The sequence below is a fragment of the Dipteris shenzhenensis genome, chromosome 30 (assembly GCF_047967505.1).
Source record: "Dipteris shenzhenensis isolate YYH24624 ecotype China chromosome 30, Dip_SZ_1.0, whole genome shotgun sequence".
Taxonomy (NCBI): Eukaryota; Viridiplantae; Streptophyta; class Polypodiopsida; order Gleicheniales; family Dipteridaceae; genus Dipteris; species Dipteris shenzhenensis.
In genome coordinates this window covers 38655655-38667733 of record NC_141625.1, presented here as the reverse complement: position 1 = coordinate 38667733, position 12079 = coordinate 38655655, and the positions used below count along the sequence as shown (strand labels likewise).

At 44.4% G+C, this 12079-nt stretch overlaps 1 protein-coding gene across 1 annotated transcript in view; it reads right to left on the bottom strand.

Moving 5' to 3' along the window:
- The window catches only part of AGL26 (tRNA (cytidine(34)-2'-O)-methyltransferase), a 51781-nt gene that overhangs the window by 38047 nt on the left and 1655 nt on the right, over positions 1-12079 (bottom strand). The window lies entirely within an intron of this gene.

Genomic DNA, 12079 nt, shown 5'->3' with positions numbered 1-12079 from the left:
TTTGGAGTGCTTTTCATTCTTGGACAGACATTGCAAGCAGATTGCAGATTTGTCCAGAAATTGGGGCTTTTGGTCTTACATTCCAATTTTGCAAACAAACTTGGGGCTTTTGCAGACAAAGTGCAATTTTGACAACATTTGGGGCTTTTAAGTCAATTTGTCCTCTTTCAGTTGCAATTTCTTGCAGGAATTTGGAGCTTTTGCATTTTGGATGCAATTTGGCAATGGATAGACAATTTGGGAGTTTTGCAGGCAATTTTGAACTCAGATTGAGTCACATTGCAGACATTTGCCATTTTTTGCAGACAGATTTGGCAGATTTTTGGCGTTTGCAGAGCATTCTGGTGCATTTTAAGCCTTTGATAGGCTGTGACAGCAAGCTGTCATTTTAGGCAAATTTTTTTTTGACTTTGGTTGTGCATCTTTGATCCCAGGAAGGGATTTCACTTGTCAGATTTGCTGCATTTTTTGTTTTATCTGGCAGATATGGCTCAGAACAACCCCAATGAGGTTTTTGGTGTTCTTACACACGAGGATAAGTTGGATGGCACCAACTACTCCTTATGGAGCTTTATAATTCGCAATATCTTAGTTGGCAAACACCTATGGGATTATGTCAATGGAGATGAGACAAGGCCAAAGACTGTGGTTGCACCTACCACTCCTCCTCAACAAGGTGGAGGAAGAGGTAGAGGTCAAGCACAAGGTGCAGGACAAGTGTTCGGAGTAGCAGTTGCTGCTTTGGTGCCTCCCACACAAGAACAGCAAAGGTGGGATTCACGTGATGCACAAACTCTTTCAATTATTTGCCTTTCTATCAAAAGGTTTATCATTCCAGTCATGCATGACCTCGAAGACAACTTGGGATATTTTGGAGAGCATGTAGAAATGATGCCCGGGTCTCTTTCCTGAAGAGAGAGCTATCTCACACACATATGGATGAGGGTGATTCCATGAATGCTCACCTTACCAAGCTTCAGAATTTGAGGGAACAATTGCTGAATATAGATGAGATCATTCCTGATTCAAAAATGATTATCACCACTCTAAATTCTCTTCGTGAGTCATATCTCGGTTTTCATACCTCACTGAATTTGTCATTGAGGGAGAGAGACAATCCTCTCTCTTTTCATGAGTTGGTAGGACTCTTGTTGCAAGAGGAGAAAACTAGGAAGAACATGGCCACACGGGCTGGCGAGCATGCTATGCTTTCAAAATTCAAGCCTAAAGGGAAAGGGCAGCAAAAGCAACATGCTAATTAGCCTACACATCAGCATAAAGCTGATTCCGTATAGCCCTCTCACAAGGCTAAAGGTGATGCAGAGAAGCCAACGAGGAAGGGTATTTGTCACTACTGCAAGAAGCCGGGTCACTATATTGGTGCATGCAAGAAGAGAATAGCAAAGGAAAAGAAAAAGGATTCGGGTATGCTTGTCTCACATGCATCAGCCCCTAGTGCACATGAAGGAGCGGATGCTACAGCTAACTTTGTGGAAGAAGATTATGCCTTTTTGTCTTGCATTTCAGATTTTCAAGTGGCTGATTCAAATACTACAACCACTCTTGAGAATGATTCTCATGCTTTCCTGACTTGCAGCTATCACCCTTCGAAGGATGCATGCACTTTCAGTGTCAATGAGACATTGAACACATGGTATTTTGATAGTGGTGCATCCAAGCACATCACTTCCAAGAAGAGTCTTTTTGCATCTCTACATGCACCACCCACTGGAAGGAGGGTGACTTGTGCAAAAAATTCTTCTTATTCAGTGTGTGGAGTGGGTGACATTATACTTACCTCCACGAATGGCACTTTCTAATGTTTTTTATGTGCCTGGTATCAAGAAGAATTTACTTTCAGTGTCCTCGCTCAGTCGAGGAGGATTTCAGGTCATCTTTGAAGATGCCAAGTGTGTAGTCCGAGACAAAGAAAATGATTATAGTCTGATGTTGTCTGGCACTTTGTATCGGGGTCTTTTTCAGCTTGATGTTTATGAGAAAAGATCCGATCTTGCACTTGCAGTAAACACTCCCACTGCTGCCATGCAGAATGCGGAGTTATGGCATGCCAGATATAGACACATGATATGGCATGTGGAGTTATGGCATGCGGGTTTTTTTCTCTACTTAATAGAAGTCTATTTCTTTTTTTTTTTTTTTTTAAAGGAGATGGACACATGAGCTATGGCAGCTTGATGACACTTCAGAAGCATGCTATGGTTGATGCATTGCCTCCTTTGGAGTCACCTCCTCCTCATGCCTGTGAAGGATGCATCCTCGGTAAGATGCATACATTTCCCTTTAAAAAGGATGGTGCAGTACGAGCTGTAAGAAAATTACAGCTCATACATAGTGATGTCTGTGGTCCCATGAGGACACCTTTGGGTGGTTATCTGCAATATGTCACATTTATAGATGACTACACAAATTACACTTGGGTCTATGGCTTTTTTTTTTTAAATCAGATGTGTTTATGCATTTCAAAGACTTTGTGGCCAAGGTTGAAAATGAGACAAGACTCAAGGTGCAGACACTTCGCACTGACAAAGGGGGGGAGTATATGTCTCATGAATTTGAGGCATTTTTTAAGGAGAAAGGCATCACACATCAGCTTATAGTGAGGCTTACCCCTCTAAAAAATGGCAAAGTTGAGCAAAAAAATAGAACTCTCATGGAGATGGATAGATGCATGCTCACTAGCAAGAAATTGCCTCACAGATTATGGCTCAAAGGGCTCATGTGTGCCAATTATGTTTTGAATCAGGCTCCCACAAAGGCTTTGAAGACAATCACTCCCTACGAGGCTTGGCATGGGAGAAAGCCTTAAGTGGATCATTTTCGTGTCTTTGGATGTGTTGCATATGCCCACGTGCCTGTGGAGTTTTGACATAAGTTGTTAGATAAGGCACTGAAGTGTATCTTTGTTGGGTATAGTGCAAAAAGCAAAGGCTATTGTCTCTACAATCCTGCCACACACAAGATTTTTGTGAGTAGAGATGTAATTTTCTCAGAGAATTCAGCTCATACACATGCTGAATTCACTATTCCAGCTTCTTCAGATGATGTTTTTGAGGGGTTTCTTCCTATTGCTTTTGGTTCCCCAGCTGATACTCATGCTGAAAATCAGCATTTACAGCAGCCTCCTCCTGATCCACATGCCCCAATTCAGCCACCTACTGATTTTGTTCCTCCACAGGCAGTGGATGATGTTGTCAGGCAAGAGATTCAAGAGATACATGCAGCAAAAACAGTTCCAAACTGGTTGTTACAGACTCTCAGGGAGAGTAGACTTGAGGCACCTTTGCCTGGCAAGACTCGTAGTGCAGCAAGGCACGCAGGGGGGGCTCTTTCTATTGAATCAGCTTATGCAGGTACTCTTCTTGATGAGGAAGAACCTGATACTTTCGAAGAAGCCAAGGATAATGTGCACTGGATGAATGCCATGCACAATGAATTGCAGTCCATTGAGAAAAACTTGGGATGTTGTGGATTTACCACCAGGGAAAAATGCCATTGGTACCAAATGGGATTTCAAAGTGAAAAGGAAGCCAGATGGGTCCATTGATAGGTTACAAGGCACGGCTGGTTGCCAAAGGATATGCTTAGAAAAAGGGCATAGATTATGAGGAGACTTTTGCTCCTACATCCCGGATGACAACTATCAGATCAGTTATTGCCATGGCTGCAACTTTTGTTTGGAATGTTTATCACTTGGACATAAAAACAGCTTTCCTTAATGGGGACTTGCAAGAAGACGTTTATGTCAAACAACCTCCTAGCTTTGAAATTTCGGGCAATGCACATCAAGTTTGCAAATTGAATAAAGCTTTATATGGGCTGAAACAAGCCCCACGTGCATGGTATGCCAAGATTGATGCCTTCCTGGCAAGCAAGGGGCTATACAAATAGTCCCACTAAAAGCACCCTCTACATCAAGGATGGGGGGGATATTTTAGTCATCATTCTTTATGTAGATGACATGCTGCTTACAGGGTCAAATGAGAAAATAATTGCAGATTTCAAGGCTGAATTGAAAGCTGAATTTGACAAGACAAGCGTGGCATTGTTATGTCTCAATCCAAGTATGTGCAAAAGCTCTTGGATAGATTCAACATGTAAGATTGTAAGCCTAAGGCCACTCCCATGGAGCCAGGGCTGAAGCTTACTATGTATGATGCAGGTGAATTAGTGGATGCCACACTTTACAGCCAGGCGGTTGGATGCCTCATTTATTTGTGCAATACACAGCCTGATATTCAGTATGTAATGAAGGCCAAAAGTGGGTCAAGTTAGTGGGGGTTAGGATAATTAGTATTTGGGTTTGCAAGATAGAGGGGTCTAAAGGGCCAAGGAGGTACTATATAAGTACCATCCTCTCCTCCCTCTAACTATCTCTCTATCCCCTCATCCTTCTCTCTCTTCTCCCCTTCTCCTCTCTTCTCCTCCCTTCCTTCTGCTATTCTCTCCCATCTCCAAATCTGCCCCTCCTCCTAGCTTTGAAATTTCGGGCAATGCACATCAAGTTTGCAAATTGAATAAAGCTTTATATGGGCTGAAACAAGCCCCACGTGCATGGTATGCCAAGATTGATGCCTTCCTGGCAAGCAAGGGGCTATACAAATAGTCCCACTAAAAGCACCCTCTACATCAAGGATGGGGGGGATATTTTAGTCATCATTCTTTATGTAGATGACATGCTACTTATAGGGTCAAATGAGAAAATAATTGCAGATTTCAAGGCTGAATTGAAAGCTGAATTTGACAAGACAAGCGTGGCATTGTTGTCTCAATCCAAGTATGTGCAAAAGCTCTTGGATAGATTCAACATGTAAGATTGTAAGCCTAAGGCCACTCCCATGGAGCCAGGGCTGAAGCTTACTATGTATGATGCAGGTGAATTAGTGGATGCCACACTTTACAGCCAGGCGGTTGGATGCCTCATTTATTTGTGCAATACACAGCCTGATATTCAGTATGTAATGAAGGCCAAAAGTGGGTCAAGTTAGTGGGGGTTACGATAATTAGTATTTGGGTTTGCAAGATAGAGGGGTCTAAAGGGCCAAGGAGGTACTATATAAGTACCATCCTCTCCTCCCTCTAACTATCTCTCTATCCCCTCATCCTTCTCTCTCTTCTCCCCTTCTTCTCTCTTCTCCTCCCTTCCTTCTGCTATTCTCTCCCATCTCCAAATCTGCCCCTTCCCCTTCTCCACATTGGTATCAGAGCACCCTTTTCTGGCACCTTTGCGCTTCCCTTTCACCCTTCAGTCGTTGAGCTGCTGTCCAACTGTGAAAATCGAAGGGCACAGCCAAAAGCTTTCATCCAAGTGCAATTGCAAAAACCACCAGTGCATGCTACAGACACAATCCAATCCTGACGATCAGTGCTGACGCTCGAAGCAACGCCTAAACGACAGCAAGCCCTCTTGCATCTACTTTTGAATCAGCAACCAGTCACAAACCACGAGCCAGCTCTTCCGTTTGTGATCCTACCTCTCTCGTTATTTGGTTTGACTGATTGACCCGCAAGCTGCGTTGAGGCCTTCAAAGATCATACGTGAGGTTTTCACCCGCAAGCTGCTCGTCAAGGATCCCAAGTCATACGTGAGGCCTTCACCTGCTAGCTGCTCGTCAAATCGTCAACCCAGTAGCTGACCTCTCCCGCGACACCGTCCATGACTCTATGATTCTGTCACGACATGCTCGCCCTTGCAGTGCGTCGCCGTGACACCACCGCGACCCGTCGTGACGCCATCCCGCCGCCTTCGTCGCGCTGCCGCTGCTCGCCTTTACGCCGCCTTTCTTTTTTTGCTTCCCTACCTTAGACCTTAGTCCAAGGTCCTAACTAGGGTTAGTCCGTTAGGTTAGGTTCAAGTTTGGTTAGCTAGGTTAGGTTTAGTTAGTTGGGTCGGTTAGGTAATTGGGGTTTAGTTAAAGGGTTAGGTTAGTGGTTAAGGAAACCCGGGTTGAGCTAAGTTTTACTAGGGTTAAGTTATACTAACCAAAAATGTCTTAGTGGTCCTAAGTGTCTAAGCAATCTTTAGGTTAGGAGTCCAAACTGTCCTAGGTGACTTAAGGAACACCCCCCCCCCTTTTTTTTTTCTTTTTTTTTTTTAAAGAGAGACAAGAAGGACAGCTCTTCACAGCCCCTTCTTAGGGCCTTTTACAGCCCCGTTTGGGATCTTTTGGACTCCGTTTTGAAGCCTCTTCATCAACCTTCCTCTTGAGCTTCTCCATTAACATTTTCAGTGTTTTTCACACTACATTTACAGCAGATCTTTGCCTTGCATTCGTACTTGCTTGTGGGGGCAACCACCTCTGTCAGATTGAAACTGTCCTGTAGGGAGCTAGCCTAGTGCATGGCAACTTCTTCACCCACCTTCTTCCAAGCCTCTCCAGCGCTTTGAGATGGACACGAATTGAGCATACGTGCATGCATTTGGCATAGTGGGACAGCAACAAAGCTTGGTTACACACCATGGGACAGCCACATGCCTTTGGAGGCATCATGGGGCAGCATGCCTCTAGTTTCAGAAAGCTTATGCAGAGCTTTCACCAGCATGCAAAAAGCTTAGGGAAGCTTCAACATAAGGAAGATTCGCAGTCCAATGGAATGCTTTTGATTACCATCCACAATCTGTTGTACCCCATTACATTGGATGCATTGCATCAGGTATTTTCTCCTTTTGGGCTTATTGAGAAGATCGCCATACATCAAATTTCAAGTGGTCTCCATGCTGAGATACACTTTTGTCTCACAGGTTAGTGCATTGCAAGCACGTTAACACCTTGCAACGTCGGGATATATATGATGGTTGTTGTACCTTACATATTCAGGTGTTCGAACGGACACAGAGGTTATTCTATGCTAAAAGTGGAGATATGAATGCCATCGACCAGCCAACTATTGTTGAAGCTATAAAGCCTAGAGCAGTTATGACACACACTCAAAAAGCCTATGAAAATAGCTGCCAAATTACTAAGGAAAATGCATTTCTGCCAATGCTTGTAAGGCAGTCCAGCCATGTTATGCCACTCCCTGACACGCAGCACCATGTTTCAGAGCCATTGACGATGCCTGTGGATGCAAGACCAAAATCTGGTGGTTTTCAAGTGATTCCAGCTGCAACTACTGAAGGATTTTGTGGGGATCAGTATTCTCATGAAAACAGCAGCTCAATTGGCAGGAAGGAATATGGACAGCAAGTACCAGATGTTGGCATTTTGGGAGCACCCAAGAGCTTGGCAATGCACACGTTTGATGACTCAAGGGCTAAATTCATGGATGCTTTTTTGGCGATGCTTCATTGCATGACCCAAGCTGAGGCAATGAAGCAAATGGGCCAACAAGTTTGCGAGAAGATCAGAGAGGTTGTGCACACTGCAATGCAAGAGCCCATGCTTTCTCCTATGGACTGAAACAATGGGGATGGGAAGGATACCTATTCCAGGAATCTCAGGACAGACGATGACCCCATTTTTAGGGAATCCAGGGAAGAGGCTAGGAGGTCTTTTGTTAGCAAGGATGATGCTCCTACTTTGACCAGACACCAAGTTGGAGCTATGATGCTGAGGGGAGTTATGCCAAAGGCTATGCAAGCCTATAAAAGTGGGCAGCAAATATCTGAGAAGAATGCAGTCATGCCAATATTGGTAATGCAGCCAGCACAGCCCAGCCATGCTATGCCTCTCCCTAGCATGCAGTCAAATCACGTTTTAAAGCCATTGAAGATGCATCAATATGCAGGACAAAAATCTGGTTGTCTGCAGGCAATTAAAACTGTAAATACTAAAAGATTCTGTGGGGATAGCTGCTCAAATACAACCAACAGCCCACATGATGGGAACATAAGTGGACAGCAAGAGAATGGCTGCTTTATCAGTGGACAGCAAGACATGGACTGTTATTGCAGTTTGCAGAAACAATATAATGCCCTAGATGGTGCTCTTACAGTTCAGCATACTAATGGAAGAAATGCATGTATGCAGGGTGATGGAATAAGCCAACATAACAATGTCAATGAAGGCTTGATCAGTGAAAAGATTGTTTAGGAATCAAATGAGGGTGAGCAAAATCAAGATGGATATGTTGACCAGCAAGGTAAGGATGTGGATGCGCTTACAATTGCTACTTTTAGGCATGCAAACTTTGAGGAGGTGAGTATGGAGCATTGTCTGGTCTCTACGAAGGAAAAAAGAATAGAAGACCATGCAGGTGTTAATGCAAATATGCAAGATGCTTTTGGGAAAGCCCATCCCTCTAGCATTTATTTCTTGGATATGTTTCAGCACAATGCCTATGAGAGAAGTTGGCCTCAATCTCAGGCAGACATGAGGCTCTACAAGAAGTCTAGTCCACAGCAAATGCAGCCTGGACAAATTTATGGGAATGGATGCTATATTCCCAACACACATTGGGTTGCGGGACGAGTGGGACACTTGTTGAATCTATAGTATGCTTACATGGGCCTACCTAGATAATTTGTCTTCAATGCATCATGGCAGGGTGGCTGAACAAACCTATGTGGGTAATATCATGGCAGGGTGGCTGAACAAACCTATGTGGGTGATATTGGCATGCAATGAGCTGGAAATTCAGAAATACATGAAGACATTCTTTGTCCAGCAAGTGGCAGAGATGAGTCAGCAAGTGAACCCCCAAGATTCAGCTGTTATGATTGCAGCCCAAATGCAGTGTGATGCTGTGGGGTTTGGGCCAATGTTTACATATTTATTTTCAGGGCATCATGATGCTTTATATTGCATGCAGTTATTCCAGATGTTGGGATCACAGGAAGACAACCCATTTGCTTGCCAGTCCACTCATGGCCACCTGCAAAATGCCATCACATATGGGGATCATGGTATTGAAATGATTGGTCGCTTGACAGAGAGATTTTCAGGCTTGGATGGAAATGGGTCCACTTTACTGTCAGATTTGAGCATTTCGGCTATGGAACAGATATTTTTGATGCAATCATCTTTAAGGGGCAATGTATTACACAACCTTATGTACATGCCACTATTTCAGTCCATTCACAATGAGGATTTATGGAACCTCATTTATCAGCTGATTGGAAACCCTACAATGATATCAATCTTGGGAATTGTCCCTTGTATGGAGATCTTAAGCAGAGGCAGCTTTGCAAGAAAACTAACCGAGCTTGAAGGAGCCACATTGCACAGAATGATTGCACGAGAATGTATGGCTAGGCCTTGTCAGTCCAATTTTAATGTTCATGTTGCATGCAACCTGTTGGTGTTGTTTGGGAATAGGCCCAGAAGCATGCAGCCAGTGAATGGTAATTTTGTTACAGATTTAGTTGCAGCACATCTTGAACATCAACATATTCAAGCTCATGCCTCACCTTCAAGAAAGAAGGGGTACTCATTAGAGTGCTTGATTGGATCTTGGTTAATGGTATTCAAGGATTATGGCAGAGATGACTTGTTCAAGGGTGCTCACATGCAATCAATATGGAAAGCATTTTCTAGACTAGGGGTCAGCACATGCATTTTGGGACACACATGGCTGATTGCTTTTGGGACATGTGCATGTTTATGCTGTCTTCTTGCTACAGCATTGACATGCACATGGATACGTGGTGGGACCATGCTTACATGACTCCTAGTAGGCCTGACTTTCCTCTTTCAGATTTTGTGGCTGTTTGGAGGCTAGACATACCATGTTTCAGCACATACAGTTTCTCGGGAAGACATTTGATGGATATGTATTCCAGCATCCAAGTATTACAGCCCTAAGCTGTCTTATATGTGAGCCCATGGCATGCTGAAGGATTAGAGACAATTTTGGAGCTGTTTGAGCCCAAATACAGCAGCTATGATGGTGAATTCCAGTCCTTCCCATTTGGTAAGGATAGCATATACCTAGATGAATCCAGGAACATTCCCAAACTCATCCTCTAAAAACACAACATAGTGCAGTTTCAATCTCATGATAGTCACTCATAAGATTGAAAACCATAAACTCCATCACGCATAGCAGGGACTTGGTAAGGGTAGCATGATTAAAGATGCAATGCCAAGACAGTTCATTGAAGCTATCAAATGGGGTATATGGCATAGCCATGAATGCTTCCCATGTGGAGACGAGTGGGCAGCAAGGCACAATGGGGTGTGCACAACAACCACCATGGGAACATCCAAGACTTATGTGATTATGAAGCTTTCGGATGATGATCGTGCTAGGATGGATTATCACCCACATGATCCTGGAGTTGCCACAACACTCAAGGCACAAGGAAATATCACTTTCCCTTTTGATCCTGGTGGCATCCATGGAGTATGCTTCGTTTTACCAGCATGGGGCCTTGGGGTCTTACCATCACCTGCAATTTTGAGGAAAATTTTTTTTTTAAAAGGAGGGATGGTTGTAATGAAGGCCAAAAGTGGGTCAAGTTAGTGGGGGTTAGGATAATTAGTATTTGGGATGTTTGCAAGATAGACGGGTCTAAAGGGCCAAGGAGGTACTATATAAGTACCATCCTCTCATATACAAGGGACCTTTTGACGTGACATCTAATCCTATCTACTCTCCCTCCTTCCTGCTACCTACTGCCTATGCTCACACTCTCTCACCTCCCTCTCACTATCTCTCTATCCCCTCATCCTTCTCTCTCTTCTCCCCTTCTCCTCCCTCCCTTCTGCTATTCTCTCCCATCTCCAAATCTGCCCCTTCCCCCTTCTCTACACAGTATGCAGTATCTCAGGTGAGCAGGTATATGCACAGCCCAAAGACAACACATTGGCATGCTGTAAAACGCATCTTTCGTTACTTGCAAGGCACAAAGTCTTATGGCTTGATGTTTCCCAAGGGAGGTGACTTGCATATGCATGATTACAATGACTCAGATTGGGCTGGAGACTATGACACTAGGCAGTCCACAAGTGGTAATTGTTTTTTTTTGGGCAAAGCTTGCATTTCTTGGGTGAGCAAGAAACAATCTACTATGGCTACTTCCTCATGTGAAGCTGAGGACAAGGCAACTTTCACAGTGATAGTTGAATGTGTTTGGCTGCGTCGTTTGTTTGTTGATCTTTATCTCTCATTGGAGGGTCCTCCAACAATTCTCACTTATAGCCAGAGTGCTATAGCAGTGGCAAAGAATCCTATGTTTCATGCTCGCACGAAGCACATTGAGGTGGCTCATTAGCATTATGTCAAAGAGAAGTTGCATGCACGGGAGATTAGTATGATACTATGTAGACTACTGTATGTTCTAGTTTACTTGTGTTCATGCAGTGGGGTGCAATCTAATGATAGTATGATCCGTGCACACCCTGTTGGAGATTTGTAGGTCACCTCCCCACCTATGAGCCCCCAATTGAGGAGAGCATGGGGTAGGTGCACCAAGAGAGAGTCAGAGATACCACGTGGTCATCCACAGGGGCAAAACTAAATGCACTGGCAGGGCTGCCACATGGGCAGCGTGCCTTCTGCCATGTGGGCAGCAAGGACTAGTTGAAAGGGTGTCAGATGGCTGCAGCTGGAGCAGCGTCAGCCTGGAGCAGAAGAATCAGTGTAAGGACAGTAAAACGGAGCTGTCAGGTCCAGTTCAGAAGTCTGCAAGCAAATCTGCAGAAATGTGCAGCAGACTGAAGCATCCAGGGCCTGTTTGGAAGGCACCGGCAGGTCAGGGAAGTGCAGGATACCCAGCAGCCAGGCGCAGGTCTGAGACACTGACATGTGACCCAGATTGCGGCATGCGCAGCATTTAGAGAGCTTTGGTCTGCAGATCAGGTCGGGCCAGTTTACAGACTGGGTCAGTTATTTTTGAAGGGTTTCCAAGCCTATATGAGGCCCCTCAGTCTTAAGCACACTGCATCCTATCTATTCTACAGTGCCACCAGTTCTGGCTATCTACCAAGGCAGCAGGGAGGCTGAGGGACCATCCAAAGGACAAGCAGTACAGCCAGCAGATTACCTACAGGGTGAAGAGCAGTACACTGCACAGGTCATCGGAGTTTGGCTACAGTTCCAGAACAGCAAACAGTGGAGCGCACATCTATAGCCCACAAGGAGGTAGGAGACACTTGCCTTGCCCTGGAGGTACAAAAAT